Here is a 23,465-nt window from a genome sequence, read left to right on the forward strand (position 1 = left end):
CAGACACCATGCATAGCCTACTCCATAGCCTACTGAGTAATTTGATGTTTTTGCATACGGCAATCGTGTAGGACCATGTTTTGGTTTGATATCTCGATGTATGTAAAAGTGAAAATTTAGATAATACTGATGTAAATATTCAGAGAAATTTTATTAGCAGTAATTGTAATGATCGAAACCTAAGTTTTGTTAATAATAATAGGGTGACAAAGTCAGGTAGACAAGTCAGGACTCCAGCCTACTTGAGAGATTATAGTATGAGTCAGTATAATAATTAAGGTAATTGATGTATAATTATATTAACATAAAAAGGGGGGATGCTCCATATGTCAAATATTATCTATGTTCTGTATTATGACAATACTAGTATAGTATTGGATTCTCTGATCCTGTAGAAAACCAAGATGTTGACTGCAGTGATTCAAATAAAAAAAAATTGTATTTATATCAGACTTATTGAGATAACCATTCTATAGCATTCTATATAATTAACCATATATTGACAATCAAACAGAAAATAACGGGAATCAATAATTAGCACAGATATTAAAAAATGTCTGATTAGGTTTCAGTTAATATAGATTGAATAGGAACAATATTTAATTAATTTATGCAACAAATTCTCCGTAACATACTGTAATGAAATATTTTTTAAAACTATTTCCTTCTCTCACTGCATGCAGTATGTGTCATCGCCCGTTTATCCATGTGTACAGTTTCTCCATCTTGGCGGTAAATAATGACTGCGAGGAGATTACTGAATGTAGAAGTCCAGATATAAAGCTGTTCCTTAGTACGCACTTATCATCGTAAGCAGACAACTCTTAAAACAGAATTCCCAGATTACGAGAGATAATGCAAATTAAGGGTAAATTGCACAAACTTTCTTCTTGGTGCATGCATTGTGTGATTTAGCAGTCTCATTGACAATTTGAGTTTCAAATTTAATCCTATTGATTGAAGAAATATTTTCATACTTGAGATAACTTTCACATTTCGAAAACATGGATTATAATTGGCAGATAAACAATATAACAGCAATATCGTACATATTTATATGAATAATATATGTTAATACATACATTAGAATCCCTACTTTTTAGTTATTACCAAAAACTCTTTTTATTATTTCTAACTTTTCCTATGCAATCAATTATAAATATATTGACGATATTTTACCATATTTCTTTACTATAATATTTTTTCTATAATTCTTCTTATGAAATAACAAGTACAATATAGTACTAGTAATGTGTTTGATTTTATTATTCTAATGAATATAAAAATAGTATTTATTTTTTATTTATGGGAAATAGGCTCAAGCCTGTCTCTATAAAACATTTATTATAATTAAATTTTCACATTTAAAATTTCTCGTTGTTTCAAAATGTCTAAATCACTCAATAGTTATTGTTATACGATTTCCTATTTGAAAAATTAATGCACCTATCATTATTTTAATATTATACACAATTATTATATTGATATATAAAAAATATATTTATAATCTATAGTGTTTATAAAGAAAAAAATATACTCACTGTTACGAGCCCGACCAACAGTTACGCACCCAGAACACGAATGAACAGGCTGCGGAGCGACATGTTACCCCTATGGTACCGAGGATAGTGTACAGACGGAGACCTGTACACAGGAATGACGCCGCCGTATCAGGTGACTTAGAAGGAAAATTCACAGTATAGCGACCGACGCATTACCGGAAGTCAGATTGGTTGTTCTCATATTGTATAGGTTCCAAATGACGGTTGGAAAGCTTCCTATATACGTATAAAGTGTTTTATTCTAATTCTATCATTATCAGCACACAGGCGAAACTTCTGTCTAGGAAACTTTAAAAAAGAATTGTCTTATTCCAGCAATTGAATGTTATGGTTACTAATCGAGGTACTGATAATAACTGCTCTAGCTATAGAAACAGCAACACTGTTACCATTCTACGGAGAGGAAATTTTAATACAAGAAAGGGATAATCTATGTATATCTCTTATGTTAACTCCGTAATGAAAATAAAGTTTTATAATAACGCCAAAATATAAAAGTGTGTGTGTGTGTGCGTGTGTGTGTGTGCGTGTGCGTGTGCGTGTGCGTGTGCGTGTGCGTGTGCGTGTGCGTGTGCGTGTGCGTTTGCGTTTGCATGTGTATGTGTGTGTATATGTGTGGAGTGTATTATACTTAGATTATGTAATATATAAATTGATAATGTAAAAGAGAAAAAATATAATAACCTGTATTATAGAGCGAGATAAACAATAGGACGGTGAATTGCACAATATATGATTTGGCGAGAGTATGAACAAAATAATTTCTAATTACTTTTATGTTTTGAAGTGGAATCATTTTTAAGCGAATGTTAATATTAAGAACTAGAGTGCTGTACCTGGATGTAACATAAATAACAGATAAAACACAATTTCATGTTTTACGTATAAACACGCTTGAAATATTTAACTTATTTAAATAAAATATTTAAAACCATAATAAATAGTTTATACTAGCGACCTGGCCCGACTTTGCAAGGTTACAATATTTGTTTGTATAACTTTTGAACTGGTCAGCACATTTTACTAAAGTTGGTATTTTGGCGTGTGTGAAAGTACTGCACTAATATTCTCTAATATTTCAAAATGAACGGCTTGTTTATATTTTATCTCAACAATATTTTGATATGATACTGTGACATATTTTTTTTTATATTTTAAATTATGTTTATGCTAGTGCCTGCTATAAAATAACGCAGAAACATAAACTGATTCACTGACTATAGTCCTTCCGAATTATTAATGTTAAGGATATTGAGAATAGAATTAACTTGTAGTAAATTTGTATTAAAACCTAAACTTACTAAAAATATAATGATAAACAATAGCTGTTTGAAGAAAAGATCTAATGATTGGAGATATTGTGACGTTTCAAAATAGATCAGATAAAACCTGGTAAAATTATAGGTCCACGAGATCCAAGGTCATTTCATGTAAAGAAGGAAAATGCTACTGTAATTAGAAGAAACCAAAGACACATTAATTTTAATCAGAACAAATTTAAATGAAGGCCTAATTATGAAGATGATTATAAAAGTGAAAATTTAGATAATACTAATGTAAATACTCAGAGAAACTTTATTAACAATAATTGTCATGATCAAAACCTAAGTTTTGTTAATAATAATAGGGTGACAAAGTCAGGTAGACAAGTCAGGACTCCAACCTACTTGAGAAATTATAGTATGAATCAGTATAGTAATTAAGGTAATTGATGTATAATGTAAAACATAAAAAGTCGGGAAGTTCCATATATTAAATATGTTCTGTATTATGACAACACTAGTATAAAACCTAGATATCGACTGTAGTGAATCTAATAAAATAAATTATATATCAGACTTGTTGAATTAACCATTCTATAGCATATAATTAATCATATATTATCAATCAAACAGGGAATAATGGGCATCAATAATTTATAGCGATGTTTAAAAATGTCTGATTAGGGTTCAGCTTATATGGATTGAATAAGACCAGTGTTTAATTTATTTATGCGGCAAATTGTCCAGATCCGATTGCGATGAAATATTTTTCAAAAATCTTTCCTACTCTCGCTGCATGCAGTACGTGTCATCGCTCGTTTAGCCACGTAAATAGTTTCTCCATCCCGACGGTGAATAATGACTGTGAGGAGATTGCGGAATCTAGAAGTCCAGACGTAGGCCTACTCCTTAGCACACACTTATCGTCGTAAGCAGACAATTCTTCTAAGTCAGAATTCCCCGATTACGAAGAATAATGCGAACTTAGGACAAATTGCATACACTTTCTTCTCGGCACATGCATTGTGTGGTTTAACAATCTCATTGACGATCCGAGTTTTAAATTTAACCCTATTGTTATGAAAGATTTTTCACTTTAATATTTCTGATTTTCCTATGCAATCAATTCTAAAACATACTGACGATATTTCGCCATATTTCTTTATAACTTTATAATATTTTTTTTTTCTATTATTCTTCTTATAAAATATCAAGTACTAATAGTAGTACAGTATATAAGTTTAATTTGATTATTGTAAAACTAATAAATCAGTACTCGTATAACTGTTATAAATGTTAATGATAACTGATTTCTTATAATATTATTCATAAAAAAAATTTTTAGTCCCTCTTGTTTTAAAATTTCTAAATCGCTCAATAATTATTGTGATACGATTTCAATATCACACACGGTTATTATATTGATGTGTAAAAAATATATTTATAATCTATGGCGTTGTATAAAGAAAAAATTGTACTCACTGTTACGACCCCGACCGGTAGTCACGGCGCCAAAAACAAGAATGAACAAGCCGTGGAGCGGCATGTTCATCCCTGTGCTAGCGGGGGTAGTGTACAGACGGAGACCTGTACACAGGAACGACGCCGCCGTATTAAGTGACGTAGGAGGAAAATTCACAGTATAGCGACCGACGCTTTTCCGGAAGTCAGATTGGTTGTTCTCATGTTGTTTGGGCTCCAAATGAAATTAATCTATAAAACATATACCTTATTTAGACATTAACAATATTTAGAACCATAACAAATATTGCTTACTAGCAGTCTTGCCCCCGCTTCCCACGGGTACAATATTTGTTTGTGTTACTTTAAAAGTGTTCAACACATCTTATAAAAGCTGGTATTTTGGCGTATGTGAAAGTACTGCACTAATATTTTGTAAGATTTTAAAATAAACGGCCTGTTTAAGTGTGCTTTATGTGTGCGCGTTTATACAGTTCCTTCTGCACCTTTTAGCTCCGCGCCTCTCCTACTATTCTCATATGGTCACCGACAGCGACAGCGCAATAGTTTAACTGGCTTATTGTTTTTATTTTGCATTAACTTCTCATCAACTACATTAATTAGCATGCTGTAAAATGTAAAACTTTATCTTCATGAAATTTCCATTTTGATTTAGTTATTTCTTTTTATAAGAAATTGTAAAATATACGTCAAACTTAATGTTGTAAAATTTATTTTAACTTTAAAATAAAAACGATTTTTTGACTAAGATATTAAACTTAGATATATGGTGTCGCAGACTTTTTGTAAAGTTGGTTGTTCTTATATTGTATAAGATCCAAATAACGGTTCAAAAACTTCATCTACACCTATAAAGTATTTTAATATAACTCAACCATTACCATTTGTAGACAGTAATATTGCTTGTATGCTGACAGGCGATATTACTGGCTAAAAAGCTTGAAAGCGTAAAAAGAAAGAGAAACACGATAATAAACAACTATTCAAATTTTATGTTAAAAATATTTCAATTTAAAGTAAAATAGTATTAATTTTAATCCCTTAAAACTCTCTTTTAAATGCAATAAATTATGTACTCATCGAACTAATTGATCAAGTTTGTACTCCAAACAAACTACAAAACACGTAAATAACTCGTAAAAGGCAATTAAGCCTATCGTCCACTTGTCAATAAAAACAGATTAAAGACAGTGTTTGTATTTTAGTAAGACGAAATACTAAGAAATACACAAAAATCCGGATTATGTCTGAAAAGAGAACAGCTTTTATTATCAATAAACAATTAGACTTACTGGTGAAGAAACTTATCAATATATTCCTATTTAAAAATAAATTCATCAAAACTTCGTTACATTGCAAACATACTTACATATTTTATAGAATGACATCTACTTCTTTCTACTGTGTTTATATTCACGTAATGTTATATACTTAGGAGTGTTGCTATTTATGTACTTTTCAAAATCGAATGTTCGAGCAGTTCGTGTTTGGCCATCCTAATCTTGTTTTAATCAACGGACTATTACGTAGACTATTTAAGACATTTCTTGGGATTTCGAAAATATAATAACTGAGTTAATGGTGGAAATCTTATTGTTTGTGTTTTTAATGAAATTATATATATTAAAGAAAAAATGTTTGCACTTTTGCACAAGATTTTCATTCCTGTCATCTTGACCGGCTTCGCCCTTTTAAGTTAATTAATATTTATTACAGTTAAATTTCCACATTTAAAACTACTATATCCGTTATAAATCTTAATGGCAAGTGACTTCTATGAGTTATAGTAATATTTATAAAAAAATATTTCAAGTTCTTCCCGTTTCAAAATATCTAAATAACTCAATAATTACTGTAATACGATTTCCTATTTTAATAATAATGCATCTATCATTATTTTAATATTACACACTAGTATTTTATTTATATGTAAAAAATATATTAACAGAATATAAAAAACCATTATACTCACTGTTACGACCCAACCGGCAGTTACGGCACCCAAAACACTAATGAAGCAGGCCGCACGCGGCGTGTTCACCCTATACTACCCCCACCTGTATACAGGAACGACGCCGTCGTGTCAGGTGACGCAGGAGGAAAATTCACGATATAGCGACCGACGCATTACCGGAAGTTAAATTAGTTATTATTATATTGTTTAATCTTCGTCTATACCCATAATAAAATAAACTAATAATTTATTATTTTCTAAAAATATTTATATATTTATAATCTATAAATATTTATAATGCAATTATAAATATTAAACAAAAAATCTTTGCACTATTGCACGAATAATTTTCATTATTTTCATATATTTTTTTTTATTTTATTATTTATTCATTAAAAATAATTATAACATTATGACAGCTAAAACCAAATCAATGTTATAAACCTATTGTGCTAACATACATAATTATAATAAAAGTATTTAATCCGACTCCAGATATTTCTGAGCCAATTCTAATATCTTCGGCAGGCTTGACTGGCTTTGCCCTTTTATGTTCAAGAAGGGGGTTATAATAGACTTGAAAATGCTATAACAGTATCAGTCGTGAAAATTCTATTATTTGTGTTCATATTTGAAATAAAATAATAATTAATTGCCTTTGTACTTTTGCGCAAATATTTATTGTTTTTTAAAAGGTTTCGTCTTTTCAAAACATTATCGAAGGTCCCTTTTATATTTATGAGGATCTTAAAAAAGGCGTACTAAGGTTTCTCGAGTTTGTTTAAGTTTTCGTATTGAAATTTGACGCAAAACGTCTTGTATTTCCGCGCGCATTGTTTTAATTTTGACCGGCTTCGCTTTTCAGCTCAATATCAAATATCTCTTTTATATAATAAAATAAAATAAAAATAAAATATATTTTGATTTTCGCCTAAGCTTTCTAGATCTCTGTTAAATCTCTGTTAACATTGTGTATATTTATTTAAATATAATATGTCTAAAATTACATGGTCGTTAAAAGCGCGTGCATTATCAACTTACACCGTACACATTAGTTAATCAAATAATCGTTTAGTATGTAATAGGCTTTGTTCAAAGAGTGTTTTTAATAATAGTTTTAAATTTGTTAAAAGGCAAATCCAAAATATTCATCGGTATCTTATTATTACATTTGATGCTTATTCCAATAAAAGACCTATCAACTGTTTATAAACAATACTTTGGAACAGCAAGTTTGAATTTGTATGTAGTGTTAATATTACTCGTATTAACATTGATTCACGACTTCCCATAGAATAAATTGCGCGAATAGCACATTTTTGTATTACAAATATGCTTTTGATGTCAGCAGCTTTACCCTATAATAGTATACAATAGGACAGTATACTATGAAAGTAACTAAAATAAACTAATCTGGCAGTTACAATGTTATTATACTGTTTAACCCTACGTACATCAGTACGTATGTAACGAGAGATTTAATGACATATGCGTGCCGTTAAGTATATTGTTAAAAGCTAAAGAATAGAGATTACAATAGTTACAATACTCAGACAGTGATTGTTTAAATACTACACGCTGTCTAAAGGTGAAAATTAAGTAAAACTATGGCAAAATATGTGAAACGATAAATTAATGAAGATTTATGCCACCATACTTTAAGCAAATAAATAGTAATTATCTTTTCCTAAGTTATCATAGCTATTATTATTCCATAGGTAAAATTTGTCTGGCTTTGCTCTTTAATGTTCAAGAAGGTTATAAGGGACTCGAAAATGTGTTAAGTGTATCCGTCGTGGAAAATCTATTATTTGTGTTCTTATTTGATATAAAAACAATAATTAAAAACCTTTGTACTTTTGCACGATTTTTATTGTCTTTTACAAGGTTTCGTCCTTTCAAAACATTATCGAAGGTTCCTTTTATATTTATGGGGATCTTAAAAAAAGCGTACTAAGGTTTCTCGAGTTTGTTAAAGTTTTCATATTGAAATTTAACGCAAACATTCCTATATTTCCGCACGCATTGTTTTAATTTTGACCGGCTTCGCTTTATAGCTCAATATCAAATATCTCTTTTATAATTTGATTTTACTCTACGCAATCAATTCGATAACATGTTAACAAAATTGTACCTCAATTTTTAATTATAAATAGTAATTAACATTTCCGCTAAATCTTCTCATTGAATAGAAAGTACTAGTTCGAATTCAGAAACTAGTTGTAATCATTAGATTTATATATGAGAATTTATTTTAAATTTGTTAATAAAGCCATACGTGCGTAATTGCCGTAAAACCTCTCGTTAAAAACTAGAGAACAAAGATTACAATAGTTACAATACTAAAACAGTGGTTGTTTAAGTACTACACGCTATCTAAAGATGTAAATTAAATGGAAATATAGCAAAATATGTGAAACGATTAATTGATTAAGATTTAAGCCACTATGACATTATCAAAGCTCGCTTTAATATTTCAGAACGAGGCCAACATGGAAGTAAACTATAGACACACTGCAAAAAGTATCTACTATTAAAAAAAATAAAAGGAATGCAAGGCTCCTAAACTATATGAGAATATCAATAATGATTATCATTGTATGTACATAGAATACATTCACAAGTGCTGTAAAAATGTACACGATATTTTTTTTTCTATAACATCGCCGTCAATATATTTTATTTGATTATTCTGATGAATGTAAAAACAGTATTTATTTCTTAATTATGTGAAATGAGCTCATACCTGTAACATAAAAATATTTATTATAACTAAATGTCCAAGTTTAAAACTACTAAATCGGTACTCGTATAACCGTTATAAATCTTAATGACAACTGATTTCTATGAGTTCCAGTAATATTTAGTAAAAAAAAATTCAAGTCCTTCCCGTTTCAAAATACCTAAATCACTCAATAATTACTGTAATACGATTTCTTATTTTAATAATAACGCATCTATCATTATTTTAATATTATACATGATTATTTTATTTATATGTAAACAAATATATTTACAATCTAAAAAAAAAACATTGTACTCACTGTTACGACCCAACCGGCAGTCACGGCACTCAAAACACTAATGAAACAGGCCGCGTACGGCCTGTTCACCCTCTGTGCTACCCCCACTTATATACAGGGAACGACACCGTCGTGTCAGGTGACGTAGGAGGAAAATTCACGGCATAGCGACCAACGCATTTCCAGAAGTCAATTTGGTTGTTTTCATATTGTTTAGAGATCAAATGACGGTTTAAAAGCATCGCGTATATATGATATATACTGATTAGGAACATTAGCAGAGTTACTTAAATTAAGTTGAAAGTTAATTTCCTACTTACTTAACAAAGTCAAAGCTAACACGTATCTAAGCTTCATAAGAAGCATCTACCAAAATCTAAGGCAACGTATCATAGCTCAATAATGGAAATATTAAAATATATTGATGGACAGAAATTTAAAGTCCTTCTCAATTCCAAACACTACCTACATGCTCATCTCATAGCGTTATGCTGCCCAGAAGCAACAAACAAACATATTTCCACATTTATAAAAATTTATTACCATCGTTTTTGACTGTTATTATGTTTCATTATTCTGTACAGTTCACCTACTAGTTTATATACGTAGATGAAACTATTTGTTAAATTTAAGCTTACATTTTGATAATATGCATGCAATGAATAGCTTAACGGACACCTCCGAATAGTTAATTTAACTATTTACTAAGAGATAATCACTAGTTCTCGAAATGATAGAATAATATTCCACAGTTAATACTTCGCAAACACTAATACGATACTGTTATAATCTTATGATAATTCACGCTACAATTTTTTTGCATCACGTCTTCTTTTTTTATTTATAGGTTTATTTACGATAATAAATAAATTTATTTATATTTTTTTACATAATATTTGGTTACTATAATTTATACACAATAACTTAATAAATAATCTTATTTTTATACCCTATTACTAAAAAAGAATAAGAACCCTAATAATAGTTTATTTCAAGCAATAGAAATAATCTATAAAAATAATATTTTTGTCTCCTAAAAATTTCATCATACATAGGTGACTGATAGCAGTCATGATTAACCGTGTCTTACCGCGACTGTATAGCAAACTAGAATCATCTGTTTCTTTAAATACCCTACATCACTAGAATAGTCGCAAGCGCTCTAGGAAATCAGCACCATGATGAAATTATTTCGTGCAATGATACAATTATAAAATATAACTTCATACTAGCTTCCCTGGCTGACAGCTCTGCTCTAAAGTATTTATTTCCTCCGCATGAAGTCTGAGTTGTAATTGAAATAGAATTGTATCTAAAAAAAAATATTGTCACTTTTATGTAGCATTCTACATATTGTATATTTGAAATGATATTTATTTCTTTCTACAATTTTTATGATCATTTTTTGTATGTAGGTTCTTACTCGTAGGAGTATCGCTCTCTGTATATTGTTCAATAACTAAATGTTCCCGCTGCCCGTGTTTGGTCGCCCTAACTGCCCTGTTTTGCTCGTCGGAGGATTATTCGAATTATAAATATTAAATAAAAATCTCTGTACTTTTGCACGTTTTTTTTTTCGTAAACCGGTTTTGCCTTTTTACGTTCAACACATACTTATAAGGGATTTCAAAATGTTGTATAGTTACTATATTTTCGAACTCCTTATAAATGTGTGTTCATATTTGAATTGTAATCATTAAATAAAACAGTTTGTACTATTGCACGAATTGTTATTGTTGTTTTAAACTTGACTGGATTCAACCTTTTACGAGTATTTTCAAAATATAAGGAACTCGAAAATTTAATTACTGTGTTAATCGTAAAAAATCTACAATTTGCGTTTTTATTAAAATTAAGAAACATTAACTGAACACCTTTTTTACTTTTAAACGAATTATTATTCTCCTTTTAAAAGGTTTTGCTGTATCAAAACATTATCAAAGGTTCCTTTTATGTTTCTGTTTTCCTCCATGCAATCTATTGTAATATGTATTGACAGCATTCTACCCTAATGTTTTTGTAACTCCCAATTTATAATTAAAGTTTTTGTATTGAAATTGTACGCCTGTACGTCTGTACGCATTATTTTGACCGGCTTCGCCTTCTAACTCCCTATCAAAGGTCTCTTATATATTTTGTTTTCCGCCATGCCTACGTAATGATGACATTATAACAATAATTATTAAATAAGTAAAAATGTTAGATTTATCTTTGTAACTTAATAATACAAAAATATAAAAAGAAAATTAATGGCGTTTACATTTTTTCGTTGGATTGTATATAAAATAATATAATTATTTAAATTGAGTGTGAAATACTTTAGCTAAGTTTGGCTTAGTTTGATTAAGTTTAGCCAAATTTGACAAAAATGATATATTTAAAAAAAATAAAAACATTTCTTTTTCATGGCAGCGTATGTATTTCTACTACGCACAGTTAACAAGCGTGTGGTCCCCGCATAGAATGGGCCACACCTTCCTAACCTATAATTGTCATAAGAGGTGACTAAAGGAATATAATAGCCGATGTTTAGGCAGCAGCGTCCCTCTTAAAACACCACTCACTTGCTAAACGTGGCAACTACTGACAACGACACCCTCTCCCCCTTATTAGGAAGACCTATGTTTAGCAGTGGAGAGTAAACGGCTAATATGGTATACAGTAAAATTTTAATGTATTCAGTAAGATTTTACAATACAATACAATTATTAGATGTACACAATTGTAACAACACTCACTCGGGAAAGGAATTGTTAGTAATGGGGTATAACGGACCCATTGCTAACAATACACCCTATCAGGTTGACCTCCATGCGGTTTTCCCTGGAAATCATCGTGCTGAATTACCGAATTGTTCACGATGGTTTCCAGGGGGAACCACGTGGAGGTGGACCTGATAGGGCTATTGCTAGCAATGGGGCTGTCAAACTCCATTGCTAACAATCGCTTTCCCACCCAGTGTATCCCGTTAGTGCAGGCGGGGCACCATACCATTTTCACCCATAAAAAAAACATACCTATATAGTATATATACCATATGTAAAGTATAACATTCTTTTCATTTAAGAGTTTCCTCTTGTCGGTGCAACTAATTCATGCAACTTCCTCTAGCCAGTTCTAACCCAGGCCATATCCTTGACCTCCTTATACGACATGACAGCTAGTATTTCCTTTATCTGTCCCATGTAGTTATCCCTCGGTCTTCCTCTTCCTCTTTTGCCCTCCATCTTTCCTTCTACTATGCTCTTAAAAAAATCGCCATGTCGTATAAGGTGGCCCAGCATTTTGCCTCTTCTATTCTCTATTATTTCAACTAAGTATAACAATAAAATAAAAAGTATAACATACCTATCCGCAAATACTAACTAAATAATAGTTGAAACGCTGTTTTTTTTTGGAGTAGACTGAAAAGACCTATCGCAATGCTAATGTTACACAAGTGCTTACTGAAATACGAACATTACGAAAGCCTTAGGCTTGGCACATACACTAAGTTTTTTCATTAGACGTATCATTAGTTAGATATAGTGGATAAATAATGCACATTCATGTAAGTCGCGGGGCGCTGCCGTCTCGTCGCGATGAAGGATTGTTTCGACGGCCCATCATCGGTTTGTATACGATCGCGTTCAGGTTATTGTGTTCGTGTATTCATCGCGATGGGCTAACTGACCTGCTTTAATCCTCACCTATCATTCCTCAATGATGCCCCGCCAGTGTATACCGATAGCGCGGGCGTGGTTACCTTTCTATTATCACTCATTAAAAAAAAAACAACTCTCACTCAGGCAGCAAAGAAATATATAGTTTAATTGCAAAAAAAAATATTTCTATTGTAATAAAATAAGTGGACGACATGGAGGCTATAACTAAGCAATAAATCTGAAAATAAATCCTTCTAAGAAATGATTACTATCTGTTTGTTACTTCATCACTTGAACATGGCTAAACATATTTCAACAAAATTATAGGTATAATTCAGTTGATATTAGCAAAAATAATATAGCCTTTGTCAGTCTCAGTACAGCAGATCATGAGAAAAAGCTTGACCTCTCCCTTGTACGAAGTCGTATGGAAAGAAATAACCTTTTTATATTGGACAACCTCAAGGAAAACAAATTATCACTTTGTTTTCATTTTCACAAAGTTAAATTCGAATACCACGCGGACGAAGTTAAGGTGGAAGTTAGTAAAACAGTAAGTTTATTCACTTTTCAATTACGTTATTAACTTTTTATTTTACTTTTTTTTAATGTTTCCAAATATACCTAATTACAATTCAATTGTATTTTTTTTTTTACTAGCTGTACTCCGCGACTTCTCCTGCATAAATTAGTATATAAAGTAACCTATATGTTAATTTACAATATATAACCTACCCATGTACCAAATTTAATGCAAATCCGTTCAGCTATTTAAGCGTTATTGAGTAATAATATCTAAATATCCAAATATCTTCATAGACTCTCGCAATTATAATATTATTCATATAACTTCTGCAAGCAACGTCATATGCGTGGGCTTTGCAGATATTGGCTTCTAGATTGCGTATTAATATAAACTATACACCAAATTTTAGGTAAAACATGACTAAAGTGCCTGGGTCCCAACTATGGAAATCCAATTTGGTAATTTTTGGTTTTAGTAGAATACAGGAACAAACTTGGAGACAGACACACACTCAATTTATAATAATTATTGTTTTGCCTTCTATTGGCTATAGCTTTAAAACCTATCATATGTTTTTTCCTGTTTTTTCTTAAATATCTCCTTTCTACAGACATTATTTGGTTACAATTTTATTATATGTAGTATAAGAAAAGGTTGAAGTTACATTTTCTTTCGTTTGAGTCATAATCTTAATTAATTTATTTTTATAATTGAACTGTCAAACCTTAAAATCATTGAACTAAATTTCTATTCTAGGTAGTATATTCATTTATTTTAACATCCATTGTATAAGTAGGTAGATATTATATTTATTTATAGTATATGTATTTATGTAATATTTTATTATATATCTTAATATTTTATTTAACTATATATTTATTTATGTACACTAAATATTAATAGCTGTAGCACTTCAGCTGCCCGCTAACAACATGTTTTCTAACTGCATTGGGTTGACTGGAAGAGTTCTCTGTCAGAGATAATGTCCATCCTTGCTCACAATATTTATAAATGCATTAACAATGTAATTTACAAGTGCAATAAAGAATATATATATAAGTTAGATGATTATATATTAATCCATCATCTAAATTTTAAAGACATCTGACCTTCAATCATAATGTAGGCTTCAGAAGAATATGTATAAACAGACAATGTGTAAACATTTTCTATAAAACTTTCTATGTACGTATCTCTCTACATGTGTAAGTAACAAAACTTCTTTTGTGAGAGCAAAGCGTTTCTTTTTCGTACAGTAAGTGACCTTTGACTGTTAAAAAAGAATGTATACCGCGCTCGGTACAATGAATGAATCCCATTTTTATATAAAGTACATATCCCGTATCTCGGGTGTGCTCAATAACAAGATACGCGTCGATCATATAAGGTTATGTAATAATCATAGTTCCTTATGTATTTTACATATAAAGTATGTCAGAAGAGGTACTGTACTAGCTTACGCCCGCGTATTCGCTCGCGTGATTCGATTTCTCTCAGCAATCACTTTTCTGTCTCGGTCTTATAAATTATATCTGTTGTCCATGACTTCATTATCAAGGAGTTTTGTTATACAAACCCCTATTTTATATTTTTCCCCTGTTTTAAAACTTTCGAAATAAGTCAAGAGGATAAATAATTAATTTAAAAAAAAATACCTTCAATCCGTTCTTGCCTACAAATTAAAAAAAAATATTTATCGCATACGAACTCCAACGACGATGACTGCGATCACGTGTCTGCCCGCATTCGGGACGCTATCGCTATCTCCGCGTCCCACTCGGCCGCACACGCCGATATTGCCACTGCACTCAGATATTACCGTGCACGCACGTAGTGAACTTACTCGATACATAAAATCAGTCAACAGTTAATTACTTGTTATAATGTATTATCCATATTTATTACTGGTTCAGAAGCCTGTTTGAGGTAATATATCTCAAAACGCTGAATAATTTTTATTTATTTCTAATCAGAAGTCTAAAACTGAATACAATAAAACTCCCATACAAACTTTTATCCCTACTTTCATTCTATTTTAAGAGTGAATTCTTCAAAATAACATATTAATTTTTGTTTTGAACTTAAATCTAAAATTTCACGTATTCTTCGAACTTCGAAATTAACAAAATTCCAAACAAACTTTTCATAATTCCTTTCTTACTGTTCCCCTATGCTACATGAAGAAGGTTCTTCAAGATAGGTACCTACAAAATTTCAGACAAGATTCTAGATTCGACAATTCGGCTGGGTGCTGATTGATATATGGTTCAGTCAGTCAGTCAGTCAATTGATTTTTTTTATACAACTTAGAATGGCAAACAAGCTAACGGCCCACCTGATGGAAATTGGTAACCGTCGCCTATAGATATAAGCAGTACCATGGACATAACAGAGTATACTGTTTTCACCCATGATACCCCCCATGCGTTGCCATTCCTGAGAACTCAGGTGTTATTCCTCTGTACCCTGTAAATTCACGCCATATCCCACCCTTCAAACCGAAACACAGCCACGCAAACACAACTGCTTCACGGTAGAAACACGAATGGGATAGAGGTACCCAAGCAATCGACTTTTGTACAAAGTCTCCCTCTGGTAAATATAATCTGATGTATATATAGATATTTAGACATAGATATAGGTATAAGTGTAGGTACAGGTATAGGTATAGGTACTGATATAGGTAGAGCTGTAGGTATAGGTAGATAAAACTGTTGTTTCTTGCGGGCTCTTCTCAGCAGATAACAACTTTTCGAACCCTACAGTAGATTTAAAAAAAATGACGATTTAAAAGTGCTTGTAAATAAGTCTGTTCGAATAAAAATTATTTGACTTTGACTTCGATAGATAAACAATTTACAATCCTGCAAAATCATAACAAAACTGAACGAGTTTCTTTACACCGGTCACATCCGCTACGATTCACCGTAGCGTTTTGTACGAAAAGCGCTACGTTGTAGAGACCAGCCTATAATTAGGATCATATGTAATAAATTTATCAATTTATTAAGGTAATAGTGTACCTATTACCTTAATAAATTGAGTTCAATATTAGTAAAATGTTTATAGCTTAATATTAAACATTTTTAATTTCCAGTATATTGCTGATTAACAACTCTATGATACACTGTAAGAGATTATATGATGGGATCATGAGATCATCATCAGGAATTAACAACCATGGTTACTGGACAGAACTATATGAGGTTGGCCTAATAAAGTATGTTACTAGCAATGGAACTTTTGTACCTCATTGCTAACAATCCTTTCCTCCTCCTCCGTCCCCATAATAATCAGTTGCCCAATCTACGTAAGTGTATCGCTTCAGAACGGCGCACCTATTTGACTAATTCTTGTTTTTTTGTTGTGTTTGAAAAGGTTTATATTTATGAGACAAAGTTTATAAAACGAAGAGAAATGTTTTAAAAATCGTCATATTATCAAAAATCTTCATGTAAAAATTTTTTCATTAATCCGTACGAGGCCGGAGCGAGCCGCTAGTCTAGAAAATAGACTCTATTAACCATACCAAGTGCATATCGATTTACTATAATTTAATTAACAAATATAATAATAAATAATATAATGAATTGTATTATAATGATATGAAATCATTAAAAATATACGTTGTTAATTTGCAATTAACAAAAAAAATCAACTGCATACGTAGTAACTGCAGATCGTTAATACCTTCAACAATTTATTTTTATACAATCCCTGCCATCCTCTCGTAAAATGCCAATTCCGATCCAAAAATAAACATGTTCTATACGTATGTAAGTATAATGTACCCACCTTTATCTATCTAATTATTTTTCATAACGTCGAATAATAAAATCGATAGAGATTATATATATACATATATATATATATATATATATATATATATATATATATATATATATATATATATATATATATATATATATATATATATATATATATATATATATATATATACCTAGGTACTAGTACCTAATATCGCGTCTCGTTTTAAGTCCAAAAAATAAATTTAAATACAGAAACTTCTATTTATAAAAATACTTATACATTATAAATATACTTCTAATATAAAATAGATGTGTTTTAAATAAAAATTAAATTGTCGATATTACTTGAATATTATTAATATTGTGATTACAACTCTCAACAATAGTTAGATGTGGTATACTTAACTGTATTGTGGGCTTAATCTACTGTTAACCATTACGTTTAATTACATTTTCCTAAGTGAGTCGGATATGTAATGTCGCATACTCTGAATTAGTATTCAATATACTTAATTAAATTTTAGGTTATAATTACACTAACATAAATATGGTATTATAGAAGCACCATAATATCAGCTTTAAAAACTCTCGCATAGAGCCACGAGCGTACTAAAGTAACAAACACGTGGTTATGCTTAAGTTAACAACTCGAGTTAAAGTAGTCATAGCGGCGAATATACAACTTTTAATTAAGTCTAATCTTACCTTTTGCAGCTGAAACACGTTGGCCAGGTATTTGACCGCTGATTTAGCTTTCATAGATCATGCCGCTTATAAAATTCTTCGGTTGTAAACCCGAAGTTTACCGGCGGATTAACTTTCATGGTTACGTGTTACGATAAATTAGATTTATTATTTGATTGTAATTTGTTGGTGTAGTCTCTGTATTTGTTTTGCCGTTGGTCGCGTGTTGTGATGTTTCCGTAGAAATAATACGTAGGGGTGCGCTCGTAGGCAACCACCCTCGCGGCGCGACGGTCGACTACTACGCGGCTGACTCGCAAGCCGGCTCGCTCGCCCGCTCGCTAACTCCGCTAGTGACGCGCGCACTTCCGCGCCTTAACAACATTACACGGCGCTTCTCGGCACCTTATTGCCCACCCGAAGCGCATTAGCCCAGCTTTCACTTACGCGGTTTCAACTTTTATCTTTGCCCGGCTTCAGTTTTCAGCTTTCCGATTCAATTATCCCTAGGGAATTTGCGCCGTAATTACCCGTAAGTGTTCTATAAGACGACGTGCAAAGAGTATCGGAGGAGGGGGAGATAGCACTTGTACTTAGTATAACGTGATGTTCAGCTATTTGCATTGCATTTGGGAATAATACATCGAATAATAATCTAATATATCGAATATATCTAAGTACATTTTCGTATTGCCCGTGGTTTAAAGCGGTTTTCTTTCTCATTAATGGTTTATTTTTTAATAATACTCATGCATATAAATAAATCAATATGTTTAAAATTAGAATTATATAAATTTAAAGAGGCATTCTTATTATTTCCCATCTCTACGAAACAAGCCTACGCGCGCTCGGGCCGGGGTGTATGCGAATGTCCCGACCGCGGCCCGTTCCCCTACTCAAAGGTACAAATTATACACGAATTGTACGTATATATAAGTATTTCACATTGATCAATTCAAAAGAAATGTTCAGATTCCACTGAATCTTACGTAGCATTTCATGAATTGTAAAAAAGAATTAAATCGACGGATAACCGCCGATAACTCGTAACTAAGAAAGACAAAATTCTGGAAAAGTCACAGAAAACATCCTAACTGTGAATGTATTTTATATGCGATGAAACTACAAAGCGAATTAATTGATTTTTAATATGCATTCTCAATATATCATGTAAAAAATATTTTCCTATATAACGTAAGTAGGTTAGAAAAAAAATGTCAACAAGTATTTAATAAATGTCAATTAGGTATTATTGGTAATAAACCGTAGTTGATGTCTTTTTGTTAAATCTAACAATATGTATTATTATTCATAATATGAAAGTAGACATGTTTATTACTCATGTAGTTAATTAAATCCTTATACAAGATGTACTTATATTTTACTATCAAAACAAGGCTGAATAAAAGGCATTGACACCGTCTGGCGAATACATATATTTGATAGATACTGTGACTTTGGAGACGAGAGGAGGTTTTTTGAAAGCTTTCAGGCTATAGGTCCCGTTTGCCATCAGGCGGATCGTATACTTGAACATAACAGTTTTAAAAATTTTAACGATACGTAAATTAAATTTAACAATTTTGATTTTCGGCTGATTTAAAATACGTGGTGATTCTACTAGATCACGTTTTGGTTGTTATATATCAATCAATTCCAAAGCAATTTTGATGATAATTCATATAATAAAAAGATTTCATTACGTTTTAGTGTCAAGATTTATGACAATTTATATTTTTAAAGAAAATTTGAAATAATAAATAATTTGATAGTTATAAAAATTAACATAATGATCATTAAATTAATCGCATTACTAAAACTACGCAATCGTAAATGTAGGAAAATCATTATTTGGGCTCTCTTGTATTAGATTGCATTTCCCTCGACCATTCGCCATTTATCATTAAGATAATATATTTAAGAACACATATAAGAAAGTTATTTCACTGCTATACACAGAATCACGTGAAAATCAATTTATTATATTTTCCAGTTAGTCATATAGGCACTTTTAATATCAATTAAAAGATTAGTTTCTCCCGACAATTTATGAAATACAAGTCAGTGAGAGGTAAAATTGTTTTCTTATTATGAAACATGCATGCGATGTATCGTCGACGTTGGCTTATATTTTTATAATAACTGGAATATGTTTTTATAAAGATCAAAAGTGAAATTAATTATTTCTTATTAATTATTTACGATAAATAAATTGACAACATTATAAAAACAAATTAATATAAAAGTATGACTTAATACTGTATAGCATTCTCTCCTTTGAAAAAACAGAAAAGTAATTATGTGGTGAAAAATATTGGAAATTGATACGGGTAAATAATTATAGATATATAATATCCATATAGACTCACGAATCATTCAATATATACAGTAGAGAACTACATTATATTACACGATAATACATTGCAGTATAAATGAAGTAACTATAGTGTTCAAATAGTAATAATGATGTTGAACTACTCTCACAGCTTCTTATTAAGAAAGTCATTCACCTTTTAATCACTCTACTACAAAAGTATTTAGTTCCTCACCGTTACTGATATATGACCCTTTTTTTTTTATACGACTTAGAATGGCAAACAAGCTGACGGCCTACCTGATGTAAAGTGGTAACCGTCGCCTATAGACATGAGTAGTACCATGGACATAATAGAGTATACTGTTTCGCCCATGATACCCCTCAAGCGTTGCCATTCCTGAGGACTTAGGTGTTATTCCTTTGTACCCTGTAAATTCACGCCATATCCCACCCTTCAAACCGAAATACAGCCATGCAAACACAACTGCTTCACGGTAGAAACACGAATGGGACAGAGGTACCCAAGCAATCGACTTTTGTACAAAGTCTCCCTCTGGTTAAGTTCTCAGTAGTTAGTACTCAGCATATTAATATGTGTTATCAAAGACACATCATTAAAGGCTTTGAACCTTTGCTCATGATGGTCAACTTTATCGTTCCTTGAACAAGTACGAATATCACGCGATTATTTGAACACCATGTACAATACATCTCAATCCTTTGGATTTGTCCCGGAAAGCCGGTAAGGAAGCCATTGTGCGACATCATCAATTGGCTATCAATGTATTGTTGCTGGCTATATATATAGTAACAACAGCCTAGTGACCTCGCATCGCCTATTGTATACCATGGACCCCTTACACAATAATCCCTTTCGTGTAGTTGAACTTTGAACTTCCAAATCAACGAATTTTTGGAATATCATAATACTCATACACGATGTAACTGAAATAATTTACATTACTCTAAAAGTATTTTACCATTGAATTGAAAAATTTCCATTGAATATAGATCGTAAAAGGACAATTTTATCCGTCAATTTAATATGGGGGAATCAAAACTTGTTTTTTAAAACGTTTATTTTATTCCTACTATCAAAGTTTGTGAGAATGTATAGATATTTGTTATTCTATGACGAAAAGACTACTGAATATTAATAAAATATATTTCACAGAAAAAAAAACAAACATATAATACATTACTGTTTAAGCAAGACTTGTTTTATTTCAATAGTATTAAATAATAAGACATCTGTGTTTGAATTAAGCAAATTAATGCATATATTTTGAACAGAAGCACTCATCCATTCAAAAATTCACAATAGAATAAACATTATTTCCTTCTCTATAATATAATTTATTAAATTCATATCAAGTTGATCGGATTTGAATTAAATTTGATACATAGATATATTATATCCTAACTTAAAACAAAAGATGTTTTATATAATGATTCACGCGAACGTAGCCACGACATGCTCGTTTATAAAAACATTTGATAAATTGACAAACAGAAGAGTTATATCCTAGAATATTCCAGATTAGGCGTAAAACACATAACATATAAAGAGGCATAGTATACTAGCACACCTCGGACACTTCATATAAAAACGCCACGATCCGTGATTGTCACAACTACAGAAACAATTAACGTCTGGACAGGTGGCGATGTGTGCGCTTGTCATTACGATTAGCGCGGGAAAATAGAGTTTGGTTTCTGACGCGTATTTGAAAGGGGGTGAGATCAGATCGCTGCGGGCGGCAGGGTGTGTTCATACTGTACTTTAGTACTATTACTTATATATTACTATGATACTCGTTAACCTAATTCATATGATTATCCATAGCTGAACAAATAACCAGTATGCACTAACACATAAATAATTACATTAATTTTATTAAAAAACACTTGCACACTTACACAAAAATGGTAATATAATAAATATCTGACCAGTTTCGCCGTTTAGGGCATTTTTAAAGTTTAATCATCATCATCACATCAGTCTTTAACTGTCCACTGCTGAACGTAAGCCCTTTAAGCCATGAGACTTTTATACGAATTCTCCCTTTGGTAAACCAGTAGGTATTATTGTTTTTAAGTAAAAATCAAATAAATACATATTATTAAGTACTAGTTGTATCCCATGGCTTCGCCCGTGGTCGTATCGTTATGTTGAATATCTTTACGTTAATACATTTCTCAGGGGGGAATGGGATTGTTAGTAATGGAGAGTGAGAATCCTATTGCTAGCAATAAGTCGACCTCCTCGCGGTTCTCCCTGGAAACTATTATGGTTAATTCCTGAAGAATTCATCATGATGGGCTAACTGGCCTGTTTTCATTCTCATCTATCACCCTTCACTGGTGCTTCGCCAGCGTATCTCATTAGCGCAGGCGAGGTTACCATACCATTTTCACCCATCAAAAAAATACATTTCTCAAGAAATAAGCTATAAAAACAAAAATAATTTATATAAATATAAATAAATTTTTGTCGTTCGACTGTAGGTTCGAGAGAATATTCAAAGAAATAAACAAACACTTTTGCTATTATTTTAGTATGGATACATATATAAAATGCCCAGACCAATACAAACGTGCATGCATATGAATACAAAAGTTTGAATTGAACGGGGATCGAACCTGCAACAAAAGTAAGCGAGACAATCGCTCACCACCAAGGCCGCAATACAAATTATGGGACAATAGTCTAGTCAAAACAAATAATAATAGTAAATATCTCGAAATCAATTTTAATATAACAACAACCTTGTTATAATATCGAATGACGATAAACATAATAGAGTTAGGGGAGAAGGGATTATTAGTAATGCGGACTGCCAGTTTCATTGTATATATACCCTGTCAGGTTGATCTCCCTGCGGTGCCCCCTGAAAATCATCGTCCTGAATTCCAGGTCATAATATATCACGATGAACTAACAGACCTGGTTTTTTATTCTACAATAGAAATACATAAATAATAGGAAAAACTGTAATAATTTTGTGTGTGAATCAATAATAATGAAATATAACGTCATTCATTAACTTACAAAGTACGAATTACCTTCTCCCGTCGTATAATTATCAAGAATTATATCTACAGACATTAAACTTGTCGATAGAATGAACACTTCTCTAGCGGTTTAGTCTGTCTTCCGAAATTCTAAGGGGTTAAAAACCCAGTTTACACGACTCGTAATAGGATTAATTCAATATATAACCACCGATGAAACTGTACC

General features: G+C 31.4%; 1 protein-coding gene across 1 annotated transcript in view; it reads right to left on the minus strand.

The window, feature by feature from the left end:
- LOC113517253 (uncharacterized) overlaps window positions 1–18,188 on the minus strand; it is a 171,110-nt gene extending 152,922 nt beyond the window's left edge. Inside the window, exon 1 of the mRNA XM_052896650.1 lies at window positions 17,929–18,188. The gene's annotated coding sequence lies outside the window, so the exon portion shown is untranslated. The remainder of the gene's footprint in view (window positions 1–17,928) is intronic.
- Between the last annotated feature and the right edge of the window lie 5,277 nt (window positions 18,189–23,465).

This window comes from Galleria mellonella, unplaced genomic scaffold (genome assembly GCF_026898425.1).
Source record: "Galleria mellonella isolate WM207_F2 unplaced genomic scaffold, CSIRO_AGI_GalMel_v1 utg33, whole genome shotgun sequence".
Lineage (NCBI taxonomy): Eukaryota > Metazoa > Arthropoda > Insecta > Lepidoptera > Pyralidae > Galleria > Galleria mellonella.